Below are 12347 nucleotides of genomic sequence, written 5' to 3'. Positions count from 1 at the left end.
CCCCGCAATCTAACTCACAAAGAACTACAAATATATCTGGCTCAAAAGGAATGATAAAACCAAGTGGGGCACAGAAATTGTAATCTCCTGTATGGTGCAATCTCAAGACTACGCCTTATGTTCACCAATAGACAGTGAGCTAAACAGTGAGCGTAGAGACGCGCAACGTTTGGCCAAAACTTCAAAATACAAAGAAGATGGAAGAGCTCGCTACGGGCAGACTCGTGACTGTCTATGTACATGGACTATAACCTATATAGCCATCGGAGAATATACAATATGAGTGAAGCACAGAGAACGACAATGCGGGGCAAGCTAAAGAATGCGCATTGTGGTATCTAATAGGAAGTGAGCTAATTGCTAAGCGTATTATGCTTGAATAAAAACGCATAACCTTTAGTAAAATCACTAGGCTGCGGAATGGCCAGCCGACAGGCAATGTTCGATAAAAGTGAGGCGCAAAAGGTGCGAACGCCAGCAAAGTGCAAGCTGGGGACTAAGCATTGCAGACTCTAACAAGGAAAGAACGAGCTAAATCATATGCATCGCTTGCTGAAATGCAAACGCGCCAAAGTTAGCCTAAACAAAGCCATAGCACTACAATAGCTCGCTGTGAGCGAACTCTTGACAAGCGGCATACTTGGACAAAAGCCTACCTGGCCGTCGCTACCCCAGATGGTCTTCTTGGTTGTACCGAGCGGTACTGGAGCCGTGTCTGTCACTTCTACATAAAGCCGGTAAACACCCGGAAGCTATCCTGGAAGGCGGGGCCATGAAAGGGAAAAGTGTCACATGACCAAATTACGAGACTTATTCAAAATTCTGGCCTTCTGGGAAATGTTGTCAAAAGGTGCATACGTTAGTAAAATAAAAACAAAATACGTAACGCAGCTACTGATTCATGGCAAAAAATAACACCTGTGTAAGGAGTGTTATTACGCGACCTTGTAGTCAAAAAGCGTTAACAAAAATATACAGGAACTGACGCGTCTCAACTGGAGCATGTCTCTGGACGCGAGAGTAATAGTATAACGTCCGAAACGCGCCTCACGAGATCGCGAGTTGACATGATGCCACATCATTAGCAAGGAAATCAATCAAAGCGCCAAAGACACTAGACTTGAAACCGAACATAAAGAAGGCAACATTCGCCCATCCAATTAGGGACTCACTGGAGGACACAAGGCGAGGAAGAAAATAAGGTGCCAAAATGGAACATTCAACCCCCACATTTGGTGATGACAGAACCCTGACAGGGTATGTCAAAGTAAGGTGTGGACTCTGATTCAAAACACAACCCAACCTAGGAGATTAGTACGGACAACATTAACGAAGTGAAGTCCAAGGAATGGCTTCATTCAAACCCATCGTGTCACTATGTATTCTGAAAACCCACCGCTGTTCTCGTTTTAAGAGGAAAGATGAAACATCCGTGAAATGCGGAGGAATGAAGGGTTGTTCAAGAATTGTCCAGTTGATCTCATCGGGTGGATGCCTGAACTCCACAAAGTGATTGGTCAAGCGGGTCGATTGCTTCTTGCACCTAATGGTGCTTTTATGCTCCATTATTCTGAGCTTAACCTTCCTGGTCGTCATCCCTACATATCTCATCTTGCAGGGACATGTAATAAGGTAAATCACCTTATCACTATTGCAATTAGTATGCTTGATTTGTCTCCAGGGTTTACCCATCCCTAGGTCAATCTCAACAGTGTGTGAGGTCTGTGGGCACACTGCACAACTACCACACGCGTAGTGTCCTTGTACGGGAGGCAAATTCCAGAGCGTATTGGTTGAAGCTATCATGGTGTTTCTAGGGCGTGTATGCACAAGCGTGTCTCGTATGTTGGCACTTCTCTTAAATAAAAACAGTGGGAGAGGGAGTTGAATGCTGCCCACGTTTAATATGCGCCAGTGTTTCCGTATGCTTTTTTGGATTGAACTGGACTGAGTGCTGAAAGTATTAACGCACGTCATTTTGTCTAGTGCTGGTTTGGGAACACTTCAAGACGGGTAAGCTGGCCAGTGGTATACCTACTGGCACTGACTGTCTAAAGTTACTAATTGTTCTACCCACTATCCCCTTGCTATATTAATATGCTGCTCTTGTGTTTTTCCCTTGTGTCTTGCACAGGTACTTCATAAGAACCCCTGCAGTTCCACTTACCATCAGTTGAGTGGGTATATCTGCCGGAGGCATCGTTCTGATTTTATTCAGGTTTAGATTTTTCACACCTGTTGTTGCAAATGTTGCAGTAGTAACATCTGGTCCTGAAGAAAGCCATGATCACAAGATATGATCGTTAATGGCTGAAACATGTCGACCACTTTTTTATTTTTTGACATCTAAGGATATTGAATAAACATATTTTTCGTTAGATAGTCCATTTTAACCGAGTATTCACTTACACTGCACTTTCCACGTTACTTCACCACACGTTAGGCAGCTTTAGCCTCTGCTTAATTAGGACTTATTAGCGTGTTAAGGTCAAGAAAACATCCGCAAGCTCCTCCTTCCAGGAGTTGTAGCTCCTTAACCACACCAGGTTGTGGTTAAGAGAAGGCCCCAGATGATGAAGCATGCCACTTCGGTGGGTGATGGGACTTCATCCTCTTTATGAGGACTTCTGTTTTCTTATAGCATTTGGTTCTGTGGCTTTGAACAATTAGTATAGCCTTCCCAGACCCACAGATTTCTTGTTGTGTTCTAACATAGATGATAACAAGAGTAGATGTACCTTTGAGAAGATGGTGCAAGGCATGTTGTACAGGACTATTAATGCTTCTTTGGAGCGTACTCGCTCTTTTGATCTCTTTCAAAGTAACTTTAGATACACTAGAAGGGCATACAGAGAATATGACTAACATAGTGAAGAGTTCACAAAAGGTAGTTCAATTTAAAACAAGCACTGAGCATATGCACAAGGATAGGTCTATAACTGATTTTTCTAGCAATGTTTTTTCAAAATTATTGTATGAATATGTAAGAACAATGGACGTAAGGCATTGCTACGTATGTATGCAATTACCTGCCTCGGTTTCAGAAGGAGTGACTTACCATCACCTTATGGAATAACATGTAGCGTTTTAACCAGTATATTTTATCAAGTAGGGAAATTAGAATATAATCTGTCTAATATAGATAACATTCTTGGACAATTGCCCATGAATAATGAATTGAATCCAGCTAATGTACTAGGTGAGATTTTTATAGAGACTAAAAAACTTTAGAATATATTTTTAAAAATAATTTAACTTGCAGTTTGAAGGCAGAAGAGAAAACATTTTTAGATATGGTCGAAGAAAGGAGATTGAAAATACATAAAAATGCAGAAGGACATAAAGAGGGGGAAAACATTTGGGAAATAGATGGGAAAAAGGAGACAAAGGGTGATGCTAGACCAACAATAGCTATAGATTCACCACAGAAAGGCAAATTATGCATTATGAGGGAAAGATCCCAATATGATTATTATTATATAGGGACAAGTGAGTGTCATGATACATATTTTATTGCATCTGGATGGGGATTTAGAGGCGGAGAAGATCCAGTTTTTCATGGACTGTATTATATTTGTGGGAACAAGGCTTATTACAGGTTGCCCGACCATTGGTATGGCACATGTTATGTTGGCCTGGTCTTTCCAAAATTCTGTCACATGGATAGAGTAGAAAATAGTGGACCACATAACCTACTAATGCGTAGTAGAAGAGAAACTTGGTTAAAATTGTAGGTGATATTTTTGGAGCCTTGATACCAGCAGTGGGAATATCTTTGAATGCAACTAATATTCGGAAATTGTCAACGATAGTGGATCGCTTGTTAACAAGCACCGCTGGAGGATTTCTTTTGGTAAACACTGAGATGGTTGCCATGATTATGCAAAATCGACTTGCCCTCGATATCTTATTGGCAAAAGAGGGTGGAGTCTGTGGAATGCTGAAAGTTCAACATTGTTGCACTTTCATTCCTGATGAAAGCAAAGATCTAAAAGTATATATTAAAAATATTACAGAACTGCATGATGAAATAAAACCACTGGAGGTTGAAAGTATCTGGACTAGAATTAGTAATAAGATGGCTGCTATTAAAACTTTCTTAGGTAAATTAGGTAGTACTATATTAGGGAAAATATTATTTCCATTAACGTGTGTGATTTTCATATTATTAATACTTAGATTAGGATGTATGTGTTGCAGACATAGAAGAAATAAAAAGAAAATTAGACAAGAAATTATCAAAAAGAAGGAAAAGAAACAAGAAAGATTTTAACGAAATAGAATTGGAAGAATGGAAGGAGTATGTATGACAAAACAAAAAGAGAAGATTAAGGAGAAACAGAATTTTAATTGAGCAAGAAAACATTTCGAATTTCCATAAAAGGGGAAAATAAATTGATTTTTTCTGGGTTTTGTTTGTGGTGATAAAATCACCAAAGGGGGGATTGATGGAGCGGGTAAAATGTTTTCTTTTTATATACCCAATCCATTTATATATGTTTATATTAATATGATTAATGATTAATTATAATAATTAATAGTTTGATGTGAAAGAACTAAACCAACCTCATTAACAGAAAGAATACACGTGGGAATGCATTTGCATGGCTAAAATAATAGGTGAACTAAGTTTGTATGCATATTAAAACGATAAATGTTGCTTGAGTAATGTTATTGTGATTTGCGCTTTAATAAACCAGCATTAACGGCTTTGAATGTTGCATATGGCTAGATAAATGCATACACATAAGGGTATTAGCAAGGGAATAACACGGTTTTAATCATTTCTATGTATTAATTACGATTTTGTGTTTCTTTGCTTAAAGTTGACTATTCTGGCCTACCAAAAGATGGCCGCCGACTGAAACCTAACTAAAGTACATTACTTCATCATTTGAACAATGGAGGAAGGCGCCTGCACTGACTTCGTTCGTGTCCCTTGTGTGACCTGTCAGACCATGCCCATGAAGACTACCCTGGGCGAGGTGCCAATGCCCCTGAACGTGAAGAAAATGTTACAATTGAGAATACGAACTGTCGAACCCAACCTGTTTCCAACGAACTGATACATTTAGGACCACGGATTATTCTTTCCCATACATTTGCTTTGAGACTTTTCCCGCATGGGAGAATTTGAAAATGTTTCCTAATGTACTGAGATGTATTTGAATTCAGCCAATCGTATTCCTGTGAAATGAGAAAATGTAACATTGATATGTAAATTGTAGTATAAATATTAGTAGACTAGAGAGGGCAATAACAGAAGCAGCTGACGGAGAGCCGATGATCAGAGATCCTTATGCTGACGGAGAGGACGGACACTTTATATGATAAACAAGAACTCTGACGAATTTACTGAGGACCAATTCTGACTTAGAAAACGACAATTAGCCAGAATAGGTAATTATGACAAAAGATGATATTGCATTATTAAGATTTAACCTGCATTTAAATTAGATAAAAGAAAAATCATTATTTGAATAAATGTGTCGGGTGATTATTTCATTGAAATGTTTGATTAGTTTGAGAGTTAAAGTATCATTGAACTAAATAACAACTAAATGATTCGATCGACCTATTGATGGAGGAAGTGTTAGGGTGATTCAGGAGAAGTGGTTTTCCTCTATCAAAGAGAGCAGTTGTGGTTCGGAACTGATGTCCCTTTGTAGGCACGGATAGTTTGAGAGAAAGAATGTTGGTGTTATGGGCCCCACCAGCGTATGATGTGTGTATGTGCGTGTAACTGAGAAATCATTCTGTCCGTGGAAGTAAGGGGAAATTGAGTAACCCGAACTGCACCAGTAGCACAGAGGGTTAATGTGTCTGTTGCAAAGAAAATGTACCATGGAGAACACAAAGTGCACATAATGTAAATAGGGCAGTGGGTTATTGCTTTTGTCACCGAGATCCTTTAGTTACTTGCAGTTTAAAAGTCAAAATCCTGACATAGAACTGCGAGGTATTAACTTATCTTAGAGCTGCATGCAAGGTATAAATTGGAGGGTTATGGGTTTTTCCTCAGTCTTTGATTATCCTAAGGTTGCAAAAAGGGTTCATTCGGATCGAAATCAATTCTGCTTATTCAAGAGAACCCCCAACCATGGTATTACATTTTAAATTCAGAGTTTGTGTTTCTTCGGACCAATCACTATTAAACTATACTGCCTACTAGCATGGTTGTCATGCGACTCTTATACCTTGTAATCCTTTGTCTTTTGTAACATTTCCTATACAGTTACTTACGCACGTATGATTGATTATCAATGTTTAATGTGTAATGATTGGTGCTTTGGCACCGTACACTGGTATCAGTGGAGCTGTAAATCAAATGTAATGCATCTGAGCAAGAGTGTGGTTATGGAGAATTGAGGGGCACTGTTAAAGGGTGGTAGTGAGGGAATTGGTGGCGGAGGGAGTAATTGGGGGCACCAACAAACATTGTTTCATAGGGCGCCACCAGCGCTAAAGCCAGCCACTACCAGTTCCACCAGTTCGAACACCAAATCAAATAAATCGATTTGAAAACCCCTTGAATCTGCAGCGTACCTTCACTTTAAACACACCCAGATACTAGACCTTCCCTAGTGAATCAATACCAGGAAGCCACTCAACGAGAATAATCTAGAACGTTAGAGTTACTCTATGTATGTTTTACTGGAATTGTATTTTTAGGTGTTCATTCTCTCCTCATTTTTTTATTGCAATCTTTCTTTTTATTTGCTTTTTATAAGCAATGTATATTTGCTCATCTGTTTACCATCCCCTCATCGCCTTGAGGAAAATGTATTAATTCTGTATTCTAAATCCAAAAGCGTTGGTTCTTGGCTGCCCTTTTTTTGTTCTGGTCAGCGAGTTACATAACTTTCAAATAAAAATGAAAAATACATGTAGCTAAACTCAAATTCATCTTGCTATATTCCCGGAATTTTTCCCAGTGATGCCATTCAATTTATTTTCCGCAGTGCTTGATAATTTTATCATGCACTCATCTGGAAGCAATCAGTTAACTTGGAGTAAAAAATATCCATCTTTGTGAGACCTGCACCTAGCTTTTCCATCCAATGTAACAATAGTAATCCATTTAATACAGTTTTAAAATATATGGACTTATTTCATTTGTATATTTCTCTTTTGGTCCACATTAGGTCTCTTCAGTGATGCCAAATAAGATCAATAGTCCTGAATTGTCACTTTCTGTGATTTCACTTCTTGTGATGTTACATGCAAATTAGAGGGGCCTCATCGTCACTTTCGCCCGGGGCCTCAGAAGTCCTAGGACTGGCCCTTGTGCACACAGCATAGCAGCGCGCATAGGCTGTTGCTGCCTTATGACTGTTTCATGCTGAGCATCTCGGTGCCCTCTTATCACACACAGTGTGCACGTCCGGCCCTTCCTTGGGTAGAGAGGTCAAAGTGAGGCAGAGAACGGTTATGTAGATTTGCAGCAGAACTAGGAAGTCAGGGGCCCCATTTCAGGCTGTTTTGAAGTTGTTCTTTGTAGTGCTCAAGGACCAGCTGGTTGTGTCCAGAAATCTCATAAAACAGCAAGGGTCACAGGAAGCACTTGCCTTTCTTAAAGATATCCATATGCCCCGACTTACACCGCAAGAAGCTGACAGACTAGAAGCTGACATGACGATAGACGAACTCAAAGTGGCTATCACTAAAATACAATCTGGGAAGGCCACGGGCCCAAATGGTATTCCAATTGAACTATACAATTGCACAACAGATAAGATTGCCCCATACCTGTTGCGTATGTATGAGACGAGTCGGGAAATGGGGATACTCCCTAAAGACCAACGGCTAGCTACTATCGTAGCCATACATAAACCAGGCAAACCAGTGGAGGAATGTTCCTGGTACCGCCCAATCTCAATCAATGGGGAGGGGAAAATATTAGCGAAAACACTGGCGCTTCGACTTGCACCATACCTCTCCAAACTGATTCATCCAGACCAGTCCGGTTTTATGCCCGGTAGAAACACTGCATTAAATCTGAGACGCCTGCACCGCGTACTGGGCAGAAAACACACTATACTGGACGACGACGCAGTCCTATCACTGGATGCAAGGATGGACTTTGATTCGGTGGAATGGGCCTTCCTATTTGCGGTGCTCCAACACCTAGGATTCGGGCCAAAATTCTGCTCATGGGTGCACTTACTTTACACCGACGCCATAGCGAATGTAGTAGTAAATGGTCATATATCAAAGGAAATCACTCTGGGTAGAGAGACGAGACAGGGCTGTCCATTATCACCCCAACTGTTTGCATTGGCCCTAGAGCCATTGGCGACCTGGATAAGGTGGGACCCTATGATACGAGGACTAAAGTGAAGGGAGGAATGGGAGGACCGGATATCCCTCTATGCCGATGATGTATTGCTATATATCGCCTCGCCTACACGATCTCTACACGCACTTCTTAATATTTGTGCTGTGTTTGGTTCAGTATCAGGATATGCCATTAACTTGGATAAATCGGTACTGTACGTCCTGTATGGAGCCCCCCCACGGCTGCCGAGAGACTGTAAAGTCCAGATAGTCAGGGATAGTTTTAAATACTTGGGCATTCATATTACTGCAGACCAGGATTCCTTTTTTACTCTTAACTTACAGCCCCTCCTGCAAAGACTGAAACGGGACACCAAACATTGGAGGGCACTACCGCTTACATTGCTGGGCAGAGCGGCCCTCTTTAAGATGATGGCACTGCCCAGATTCCTGTTTGTCCTACACAACACACCATACCCAGTCCCCGACGCATACTTTAGAGCGGTGAACTCAGAGGTGACAGCCCTTTTATGGGACGGGAAGCCAGCCAGAATAGCTGGACACAAATTGACGCGGAGTTGGTACGATAGCGGGATAGCCCTGCAAGACATAAAGGCATATTACTGGGCCTCGCAACTCACGGTAATTAACCAATGGGTGCGTGTTCCTGACACAGATCCCACATACCATTTGGACAGGATGACCCTTGGGGCTGGAGGGGTTAATAGAGCGCTTTATGCCCAAAATAGAAACAACGGCCTCCTGGGCCCAGCGAGACATACGGTTCTTATATGGCATACGGTTAACAGACACCTGGGGTGGACGGGTAGATTCACACAACACACGCCCCTATGGGACACAGGCCGATTGGGAACATCGAAATCTCCCGGCTGGGGGACCTTTGGCGTAGTGGAAAGGTGGTCAGCTTTGATTATCTACAAGACCAGTACAAAATGGCCCCGAGGGACCAGTTTAGATATATGCAAATCCAACATGCCATAGAGGCAGTCCTTCCTCCAGCCGAGACTCTCCCAGAGTCGTCCCCCCTAGAAGACCGATTACTTACAGACCACTTATACAAGCGAGCAACTTCACCAACATATAAAAAAAAAAAAACAATAATCGAGCGGACCCATTTAACCGACTCAGGGAGGTCTGGCAGTTAGAAGGGGGAGAAATGGATGACCCGGACTGGCGAAACGCTGTGGCATCACCTAAGGAGGTGGCAATCTCCTCCAAATTACGGCTGGTACAGTTCAAAATATTACATAGGTCTTACTATACCAGGGTAGTTCTACATAAGATGGGAAGATCCACTGACCCGAGTGGTCTACGGCAGTGTGGGGACGTGGGCACCTTCTACCACGCATTGTGGAACTGTCCAAAACTAAGACCGTACTGGGAGACCGTGCTGGAGATCATTGTAGAGGTAACAGGGAAACAAGTCCCGATGGAGCCCAAGTGCTGTCTTTTAAATGTATGGGGGCCTACGGACCTTACACACGCCGAACAAGACTGGACAACGAAAGGCATGATGATAGCCAAAAGGAACATCGCGCAAATGTGGGGGGCCGGAACTATACCAGCTGCGGAGCAATGGAGTAATGATATGGATGCTGCTATGATGGCGGAGAAGGCCACATTTGTTAATAGGAAATGCCCCAAAAAATGGAGTAGAATATGGGGAAAATTGAATATGTATAGAGGAGAGATATGTACCCCCCCCCCTGAAGAAGACAATGACTCAGAGGATGATATGTAATAATAGTGATTGTGAAGCCGAATATCGCTAAATGTAATGAAATAACTGTACTGAAGTGTTTTGCAGGTGAAAGTTGTACATGCGGATCTTTGATGGTTTCAATAAAAAAAAAAAAAATTAAAAAAAAAACACAAAGGTTCTAAAGCAGTTATAGAGAGTGTAGACTTTTAGAAGATAACAGCCTTTACCAAACATGCAATATGTTTGCTCTGGTGGGCTTCTCTTCAGATTTTAATAGTGTTACCAGTGGTCGTCATTGCCACAGAAACAAAGTGTTGTGCCAGAGGCCCTAAGTGGTGTTTTCTTTTTTCCTAGCCCTAAGAAATCCTCAGCAGCTTTAAGGCTCCAAATTTGATTTGTTCTGTTCTTCAAAACAAGGGTAACAACCGGAGGAATTTGCAAGAGAATAGCAGACATACGTGCTCTGTAGGACGTAATTTTGAAACGTTTCTTATGGTTTGTGTAAATGTGATCAACCAGAAGTTGCCAGATTACATTACCGCACTATTTAGTGCGTCCTTGGTCATGTATCATACTTTTGCAATGAAGGATTATTGAGGGCTCCGCTGCATGCATCCAAATATTACATTACTTGTATTTACTTACTTTTCGTTAGACTATTTGCTGAAAGCTGGGTGTTAGAAATCTTTTCAGAGTGAGCTGTGTTTGTGCCTTTCACTGATTCGTACATGTTTACTTATTTGCTGCTATTTCATGGTGCATTTCTCTCTGAGTGGTAAATATGTGTCCAGCCGCTCTTACTTGTGTCTGTCAGTTCCAGGCTGGTTCTCGTCACAGGGTCTAACGAGGGGAGGGAGCCTCAATATGTTGGCATGGTCTTGTCTCCAGTTCTGGACACAGATCATCATTTTGGCAGAGGCTGCAGAAGCATGAGAGGAAGAGCATGTTCCGACTGAAACTGTTTTAAAGTTAGTGAGTTTTTAGGGCCATGTACAGTGTTTGTCTTAACTACAACATTCTCCCATTTAGTGTGAGGGATTTCGGCTTCTGTTGAGACGTGTACAGACCGGGTACGCTGAACCTCAGCTCTGCTTTTCAGACCCTGCCTCGTGGATCACAGCAGGATTTACAGGTTGAGGTGCTCTGTGTGCCTCGGGTGGGAAACTGTATTCACTGTTGTGCAGTTTCAAACGCCATAGAGCGGTATTCTTTAAACACACTCCAGGTTAGTGAGGATCTTTTAACAAAATTACCACATTTGGGCAGAGCACTATTCAATTTGATCATTTCTTTCCACCAGTTATGATAAACACTATTTTGCTTTTGGATGGAATGTATCAGTAATACATTTGTGTTTTCTTAACCTCAAAAGTCTTAGACTCATCCCCTTTTAAAGTCACCATCTTTTACTTTGCGTGAAAAAAGAGAGGATGCCGCAGAAGGCAGCAGTTCAGCGGGGCTGGAGGACGTGAACGTGCTTGCTGCGTGAGGCTTTCTTGCCGGCGCTTTTCCTTTCCTGTCCTGCCTGCAGTGGGGAACCTGTGCTGCCCGTGGACTGAGGGCGTACTTCTGGTGGTCGAAAACGGGAAGAAAAGCCAACCTGTTCCCCGCCACCCTCCGTGTACCTGGAAGAACACGGACTACCACTCCCAGCAGCCCAGCGCTAATCGGTGAGCCAGGAGCACCTGTGGCCAGTTAGCCTCGCAGTACATCACAACTTGCCGCACCCGCTGGCGCGGGTGCCGCTGCGTGAGGCTTTCTTGCCGGCGCTTTTCCTTTCCTGTCCTGCCTGCAGTGGGGAACCTGTGCTGCCCGTGGACTGAGGGCGTACTTCTGGGGGTCGAAAACGGGAAGAAAAGCCAACCTGTTCCCCGCCACCCTCCGTGTACCTGGAAGAACACGGACTACCACTCCCAGCAGCCCAGCGCTAATCGGTGAGCCAGGAGCACCTGTGGCCAGTTAGCCTCGCAGTACATCACAACTTGCCGCACCCGCTGGCGCGGGTGCCGCTGCGTGAGGCTTTCTTGCCGGCGCTTTTCCTTTCCTGTCCTGCCTGCAGTGGGGAACCTGTGCTGCCCGTGGACTGAGGGCGTACTTCTGGGGGTCGAAAACGGGAAGAAAAGCCAACCTGTTCCCCGCCACCCTCCGTGTACCTGGAAGAACACGGACTACCACTCCCAGCAGCCCAGCGCTAATCGGTGAGCCAGGAGCACCTGTGGCCAGTTAGCCCCTCCTCCTCCTAATAATAAACTCCCAACACTGTGCGCGACGCGGGACGCGCGCGGGCAGCGCCGGGAGAAGCCCGGGACAAGGGCGGGCCCTCTGAGGCCCTCAGAGGCACGAGGAG

General features: G+C 43.2%; 1 protein-coding gene across 2 annotated transcripts in view; it reads right to left on the bottom strand.

Moving 5' to 3' along the window:
• Window positions 1–12347, bottom strand: part of TM2D2 (TM2 domain containing 2) — a 72631-nt gene that overhangs the window by 52565 nt on the left and 7719 nt on the right. The window lies entirely within an intron of this gene.

The sequence above is a fragment of the Triturus cristatus genome, chromosome 11 (assembly GCF_964204655.1).
Source record: "Triturus cristatus chromosome 11, aTriCri1.1, whole genome shotgun sequence".
NCBI classification, from domain to species: domain Eukaryota; kingdom Metazoa; phylum Chordata; class Amphibia; order Caudata; family Salamandridae; genus Triturus; species Triturus cristatus.
Note: the sequence above shows the minus strand (reverse complement) of the source record. Positions and strands in the feature narration are given on the sequence as shown.